Source organism: Myotis brandtii, unplaced genomic scaffold (assembly GCF_000412655.1).
Source record: "Myotis brandtii unplaced genomic scaffold, ASM41265v1 scaffold681, whole genome shotgun sequence".
Taxonomy (NCBI): Eukaryota; Metazoa; Chordata; class Mammalia; order Chiroptera; family Vespertilionidae; genus Myotis; species Myotis brandtii.
In genome coordinates this window covers 52312-60552 of record NW_005370660.1, presented here as the reverse complement: position 1 = coordinate 60552, position 8241 = coordinate 52312, and the positions used below count along the sequence as shown (strand labels likewise).

Below are 8241 nucleotides of genomic sequence, written 5' to 3'. Positions count from 1 at the left end.
ATCAACTATAGCTATATATTAATACTAGAGGCAGAGTCTATTGAGGGCAGAGGAGAAAAAAAACACGTAAATGATTATTGTGAGAAATGCAGGGCAAAGTAAATCGAGACTGGAAGAAGGCACAACAGAGAGTTCCATTTTGGATTTGTTCAATTTCAGCCGCCTTTACATGCCAAAGTGTGTGAACTGGAGGGTCAAAAGGCAATTCAGGAGAGAGCACACAGGACATGTAACTGGGCACTCTACCAACTTTTCTTCACTCTCACATTCTTGCCTCAGCATCAGAGCCTTGGGACTCTGCGCTGTTCCCTTCCAATATCTGTTGTTCCAAAGTTCTCTCTCTGCTCTGGGAGTCCTCTGTGGAATGGAGATTGGCCTTTAGTTTTGACTGATTTTTTTTTTCAGGAAGAAAAGCTCTGTTTTCATGACTTTGGTTGACTAAAACTTTCATTCTCATAAAAGTTGTAATACACTGTAATGTGTAGATTTTAGCTGCCAATATTTACAACCATTGCATAGCTGAGATTTTCTTCCCAGCCACCTGCTAAAAGTGAATTAGCTTTCTTTTCAAATATGATTAAAGACAATATTTTGCTTAGTACTCTAGTGATTTTATGTAAACTGCATAGACTAGACTTCCTTTTAGTACAGAATATTTCACAGTTACAATGAGATTGTCTAGATGATTTCATAACCTTTTGAATTGCTATTTAGCTCTATTATGGCCTGCTTTCTTCCATAATCATTGTCCCAGAAGATTATAAATCAACGTTGTATGTTTTTTATTTAAAAATATTGAGAGACTGAAAAATAATGTGTGTTGGCATATAATAGTTGCAAAAACTGTTAATGAGAGTCAAAAACATTCGGGGTGCCATGCATTCAGTTGTGTCCTTCCTTCCCCAAAGATATGTTGAAGTTTTAACTCCCCAGACCTCAGAAATTGAACTTCCTTGGAAATATGGGGAACTGCGGATGTAATTAGTTAAGACAAGGTTATCCAGGGACAAGGTGTGTGTCCTTAGTTTCATATGACTGTTGTCTTTATAAGAAGATACAAAGAGGGAGAAGATGGCTTTGTGACAACAGAGACAGAGATTGCTGTGATGCATTTACAAACCAAGAAATGTCAGGATTGCCAGTAAATGTCAGGAACTAGGAAGAGGCCAAGATGAATTGTACTCTAGAGCTGTCACAAAGAGCAAGGCTCTGCTGTTGCTTCTTAGCCACTAGTTACTAGTATAGTACTTTGTTCTGGCAGGGCTAGGAAATAAATACAATGGGATATCTGACACATGCTTCATAGATTAATTTATTGCGCACTGAAAGTTTTCTTTTTAATTTTATGAAACTTCAACATACAGAGTAAAACAGAAAACAATCATATAGTCCAGAGAATGTCATTACTACTATGTTATACAACTATTGATCATTGATCTCCAGAAATTGTTGTTCATGTAATACTATTTTTTTAAGCTGGAATTTGTACACAGAAAAATTATTTATTGGCCAGTTTGTTTTTAAATTCCAATCTAATGCCTGAGAGAATACAAATGATCTCTAGTTTTTAAATTGTTTGATAGAATATGCTTTCTGAAGCACTTTGGATGTATTTATTGTAAGCAGGTTAATATGTTGCTAGATGTGTCAAAGGGTTTTTGAGTAAGAAAAATCATCATAAGGAGAGAGCAAAGAAGACTTCTCACCAAGCCTGTAGATAAAAGAGAAAACATTCCTGTCATTAAACTACAAAGTCATTGAAAATATCATTATGCTTTTCTGATTTTGATTTATATCCATATCTATTGCTTTATGTTTGATCAAGTGTTGTCAATTGCCCTTTTGTTATCCCCTACTTGGTCTCCACCAAATGACAGCCAGGCTACTCTGAGCCCTAAATTCTGCTGTCCTCAAAGGTGGAACCTGCCCCTTTTATGAGCTTACTCTGAGAACAGGCTGACCAGCATGGATACTTTTCCCTACTGGTCATTTCCCCATGCTGGCTCACCTTCCCCTGAAAGGTTATAATCTTTACTTACCTATCTCTACCCTGTACGAAGAAAAAAAGCCCTTTTCTGTTCAATATTTTGACACTTGCATTATTTCTGAGATCTGAGCATTCTCCCTAGGCCTTGTCTAAATTTTGATAAGTTTTTACCTGAAAAGACAAATGTTCCTTAACCCAAAACCATGCCTTGGTTAAAATTATTCACATAAAAAGCTTTATTAAAATTATTCTAAAGTGGTTATATCATCAGATTCCAATTTAGAATAAATTACTGCTATCTCTACTACGTCTTTCTTAGTTCTAGCTCTTATTTCCCATCTTAAATTACTGTGCTAGTTTCCCAGTGAACTTGTAGGTCTGTCAATATTCCCCTCACCCTCCTGGCCATACTGCGGCTTGTGCAATAGGCCTCAATAACACATCCAGTCACATCCCTGCTTTGTCCAAATGACATTCTGGCTGATGGTGGCTGGCTTTATACCCATCTTCATGACTAGATAATAAGCTTTCCACTGCAGAGACTCTGGCTTATAGGTATTTGTGTTCTACTGCTATCTCACTGCATGCTCACCATGCGGTCCACAAATATCTGATGACTAAATGAATACAAATTTCAGCTGCATCTCTGTTTCCTAAAATAGTATCACAAGAACCAGGATTTATTTCCAATTGTGTCTTTCAAAGAATTCCTTATTTCCATATCTTTAAATCTCCTGGCCAAACTAATTTTAGACCAACCTATGCCTTTTTCGTGTATCTATTTCAGGGTCTTACAAAACATTGAACAAATAATGAAAAAATTAATTAAATAAATTTATATTGTCCTTTTCCCCACTTGTCACTTCTCACATAAAGTTCACTCTGCATGTTAACCACTTGGCTTTGAATTTCATTGATATACACATTTAAAATTAAAATAACCAAATGATCTTCTTTAACCTTGCCTACAGAAACCAAGCAAAACAAAGGCACAAAACAAAGTTCCTTGAAACAAACAAAACAAAACAACTTTCTCACCCCAGGCAAGAGACAACAACAGAGCATTATTTCTTTCCTGAAAGGCATATTTGCTAAACACTTTTATGTGCTAATTTCAGGACTGAGAACTTGCATCCATTTCTTTTTTATCCCCTTCTCTGGTTTCACTTTGCATTCAATCCATCATTGAATCTATTGGGGGTTTTTCCTTAGGCTTCTTTCTCCTTTTTTTTTTTTTTAGTTTTTCTATCACCAGCCTATCTCAGTTTGCCTGCCCCTTCTCTTAAATACAGCAAACACATTTCATCTATAGTTGTCTCTATCAAATAGTATTTTTAATATATCCTTCCTTGATCAATTATATTCAGCCATTAGTAATGCCTATGGAATAAGTTCAAACTCTTAGCTGTGTCAATAATTGGAATTCAATTTGAATAAATTATCACTGTGCATTTAACAATAACTGATATCTGTTGTAATTATTTTAACTTTGAATTGCAGAAATGCTTTATTTTTCAGTGTAATATTTAATATTTCGTGGAATTTGTAATGCTTAATGTTATTAGATATACAATTGACTTTTTAAAAAATAAGTTGGTAATATTTCCTCATCTTCTTGTTAAAATTCTCAGACCACAGGTCCCTATCCTAATTGCTCATCAGAGTCCCAAGGCAGAGTTTCTCAAACTTTATTGTGTTATGAATTAAATAGGGACCTTATTAAAACACAGTTTCCAATTGAATAGGTCTGGGTGGGGCTTCAGACTCTTAAGTTTCTAACAAGTTCGCAAATGGAGTTTGTGTGCCTGCTTCAAAGATTACATTTTACTAGTAGAAGGGCATGCTTTAAACAATATGTAGCACAGATTTAATGCTGGGCATGGTATAGTCACAATAATATACAACTTAATCATGGGCATCGATGGAATGTGTCTTTTGATAGTCTCACCAATTCTATGAATTGGGTACATATTATTATAATACCTGTTTGTCCATGAGAAAATTGAAGTTTAAACAAGATTAGCAATTGTTCAAGGTCATGAACCTAGTAGTTGTCAAACCAGGATACAGATAAAGGGTTCCCATAAAAAAGCCTGCCTCTAATCACACCAGCATAGAATTTTAATTTTAGAAATATTTAGATGAATAAATGCACTTTAGAATAGCTACACCTAGCTAAATTGCTTACACTCACCTGCTTTTGGTTTGATGGCTTCATTTTATTTATTCTTGTTTTAACTCTCACAACTTAAATTTCTGGAGAACAAAAAATGTAACTGGATGCAGCTTACCTCTGTCATCGGTCCTGTGATTATTACTTTCCTGCATAGGGATATGGATATGGATATGGATATGGATAATTGGGTGGATACTGTGGATACTGTGGATACTGTGGATATGGATAATACCCTCCCTGAAAATAAAATTGCAAAAAATGAGACAATGCCAGTATAGATATTTCATAATAATTTCCATTAAAAACTTAGTTTGTTAAAATTGGTAGGAATGCAAGTTTAAAAGAAGAGGAAAATTTAGAAAAACATCTATAGTTATACTCTTTGTTAATAATTTTGTTGTTTTATAATACAGGTAGAGCCACTGATTATAGCTATCCCCTCAAAGAAGTTTTAATATTCCTTAAAATATTACCGAGCTCCTTAATTTGTCCATCCTTGAATTTTCCAGAGAGAAGGAATTTGCTAATTCCAGGTTAGGTGGAATTGTTATGTCTCAATCTCTACTTATAATGACCTTACTATCTCTTCAAACTCCTACTTTCTTTAATATTCACTCCTGTTAAATTCAATATTCTTCATCGCTCCTTCTTTATATTTTAATTTGGTGCCATGTTAAAATTCATCTATTTAATATATTAGTAAGAATTTTGAGGCCTTATCATATTGATATGGGATGTGAAAATGATATGAGGTTTCAAGAATACATTTCATTAAAAAAAATATACTTCATTACAGAATGCCAAATAAATGAAATTTTCTATCTTATTTAATAAGATCAATTTAACTTAACCTAGTGACTTCATCATCTTCCACAAGAATCAAAAGGTGAAAACTTACCACATTATCTGTGTCATTAGCAGCTTCTATGTTCCATTACGCATACATTATACTAAATAGCTATAGAATTTCAACTATTCTTTAGGCAACTAGTTAACAAACAAAGATACTTGCATTCTGTAAAAAACAAATTGGCTTTTTCAGGATAGCATTATGAGTTTTTATCTAAATGCTACCAGTGTATAACCTTTACGTCCTTTTCCAGTATATCAAAATAAATAAACTCAATGTCTCCGTTGGCTATTTACTCTACGGATGTTTCAGAGATAAGGATTGATTCTTCTAATAGAATAATTACTTAGACAAGAGAATGAATTTTATTATACCACATTATTTGGGCAATACTTACATTGAATCTGTTTCTACGGTAACGTTTCTGTTAAAATAAAGGACAAATTAAAATTGTTATCCATATTTACCTATCAAGTTTCTAAATACGTGATAATGTCTTACCTCTTCAGATGAAGAAGAATCAGCACTCTTAAAAAAAAAGAGGGAAAAGAATGAACATCTCAATTGTATAATTCTGGATTGAGTGTCAAAATGCACTTGGCTGCCACAGTTATGATTAAACAACACGGAGGCAAAGCCTTAGGTAACTGATGCACAAAGATAGCTGTTTCATGTTAGTGATAGAATAAAGACTAGGCTTAGGCTATAATGAATTTGCTACATTCCAATATCGACTCACTTGGATCCAAATTGCTTTTGTGTGATAAGGAAGAAAATCTATCACTGTGACCAGGAGAGTGAAAATGAAAAGTTAAAATGTGGGTTAACACAAGACCATGTAGGTTTGAAGTTGTTGAAAAACTATGTACATTTACATATTGATTGTACAGGTACAGACTGGTGATATGATTATGGTTTTCTCTGTTCTAGGATTTTTATTTTGTTTGCACTTGCACTTCTGTGTGTGCTTAGTGTCTGTCTGAGTGTAGTCCAGATTTATTCTAAGTCCTTAATGTACTGATGTAGGTTAATTCAAGGAAAACGTCCATACAAAACCATGTTCGCGTGATGCAACTGTGGCCCACAACACAAGAAATAAGAGACAATCTCTGAATAACTCCTGAGAACATATTCTTCAAAATGTTCTGATATACTTACAATCATGGCAACCATGAGAGCCACGATAAAGGTAAAGACAAAGATCTTCATATTTTGGCCGAGTCCTGTGAAAGCATATGGGGTGGATCAGTAACACACTCATTCCTGCACTTGCAAATCATTTATAGAGCAGAGTAGAATCCACATCTTTAAAATACAAAGAGAATTAAAGCTCATCACCTGACATCTGGAACTTAGACACTAGTAGGGGACATTGATAAGTAAAGGTAAGTGCTGTAGTATAGAAATAATATAAGCAGGCAAAATGGACATCTTAAACAGAATGAGAGAAGGAGGGTGGTATAAAAAATAAAGCAAAGGTTAATCTTGTATTAGATTATATAGAATATGCAGAGAGAAGTTTGTAAAAACAAAAATGAGAGAAAGGATAGCATATAGGAAATGAAATAGTTCACCAGGTAAGAAGAACAAAAATTTAGACTGGCTGAACATTTATATTATTGTGACATTATAGGGGCCTTACATATTGACATATGGGGTAACAAGTAAGATAGGGTTTAAAGAACTGTTTTGAAGGTAGAATTCAAGCAACAAAGACAGGTTTTATAATAGAGGTAGGTAAAATCAGTTAGGTCTCATGCTTGAGAATAGTAGAGGTAGTGTAACCCTAGTAATAAAAATTTAATGATAATAGATAGAGAAAAGTCAAATTAAGAAGTTTCAGGGAAAATAATTATAAATACATTGAGAAAATGGGTTGGTAAAAATTATTTAATTTCCAAATAGTGTTATTCAATGAAATTACCCTAATCTGGTAATTTTATATATGATTTTGTAATTCAGTATATACAAGTGAACTCAGTTCTGTTGCTGTTGTATAGGAAATAAATCAGGTTATTTATTTTTCAGTTATAGATTTCTAAATAAAAACATATTGCAAACTTTAAGGTAAATAGTGAGTAAAAGTTTTTCCCCCTGATCAATTTTGGCCCTCAGTTTTGATAGAATAATAGAGTAATATTTTTTTTCTGATTATAGAAGAAACAATTCTTCTGCCTAATAACTCTAAATCTCTAACATACGAAGCATAAATTGTGATTGATGGTATTTCCCTTGTTCCATATTTGCTAATTTTGTCTCATTGTTTTAAACTCAGGACTGTGTCATTGGAAAAACAACAAATTATATATTTCTTGATGAAGTTTTTTAAATCATCTACTACTTACCAAACATTTAGTCATGTGATGATACCAACAAGGATGAAGTTTTTAGTGTTGTTCATACCTCAAACTTTATTGAAAGTAGAGGATTAAGGGAAATTCAAAGAAACTGGTCTTCCTTAGATAGATAGATACCCCAGATGGGTAACTATCAACTATTTTCTAAAGAACACTGATAAATGTTTGACATAGCATAAAAGCTTTTTCAAGCAAATCACTAATGAATTAATAATATATTGCATAAAATTAATTAATAAAACAAAAAATCCATTATTCAGTGCTAATTATGCAGAAAATTAGAACCTATTTTTATGATAAAAAGAACAATGAAAATGTAATGGAAATGAATTATTGATGGTGATACAGTAACTATGGTAAAATTTGAAATAATACACACATGTGCAAAAATAGAGCTTATGCTATTCAAGAGGTTGTTTTCTTATAATAGATGACCTTGACCATTAAGTTAAAGGTAGAACTAAACATTAACAAAGTGCTTATTATATATTGAGTTAAGAAAATAAAAAGACATTTAGGATATCCCATCTATGAAGAACATGAGTACATCTCCCTCTTGTACCACATTTCTTTGGTACAATCCTTTGGTACAATGCTTGCTGTAAATTTAGGGGCATTGTGATTCTGTCCTCAACTTCAAATCCTGACATAGAATCTTCACCTCTATAAATTGTTTCTTTATGTGCCATTACCAATAAATAGTGTACATTTTACAAATGGTTTGCAACTTACTCTAATAAACAAAAATCATAACAAGACATCATATTAGATTTTCCTTGAATATATTACCTTTTGCCCAAGATGAGAGTTCAAGAAGCTGAAATTGCGAAGCCCTGAAAGACAATGTGCCTTTCTAGAGAACTGATGTATT

General features: G+C 33.2%; 1 long non-coding RNA gene across 1 annotated transcript; it reads right to left on the bottom strand.

Moving 5' to 3' along the window:
- Positions 1 to 1294: 1294 nt before the first annotated feature.
- On the bottom strand, positions 1295 to 8241 carry LOC106723960. The gene is made up of 6 exons (XR_001359714.1): positions 8160 to 8241; positions 6172 to 6236; positions 5515 to 5541; positions 5411 to 5437; positions 4279 to 4400; positions 1295 to 1711 (listed from the first exon to the last, which is right to left on the bottom strand). It is a non-coding gene; the product is annotated as an uncharacterized LOC106723960 (long non-coding RNA).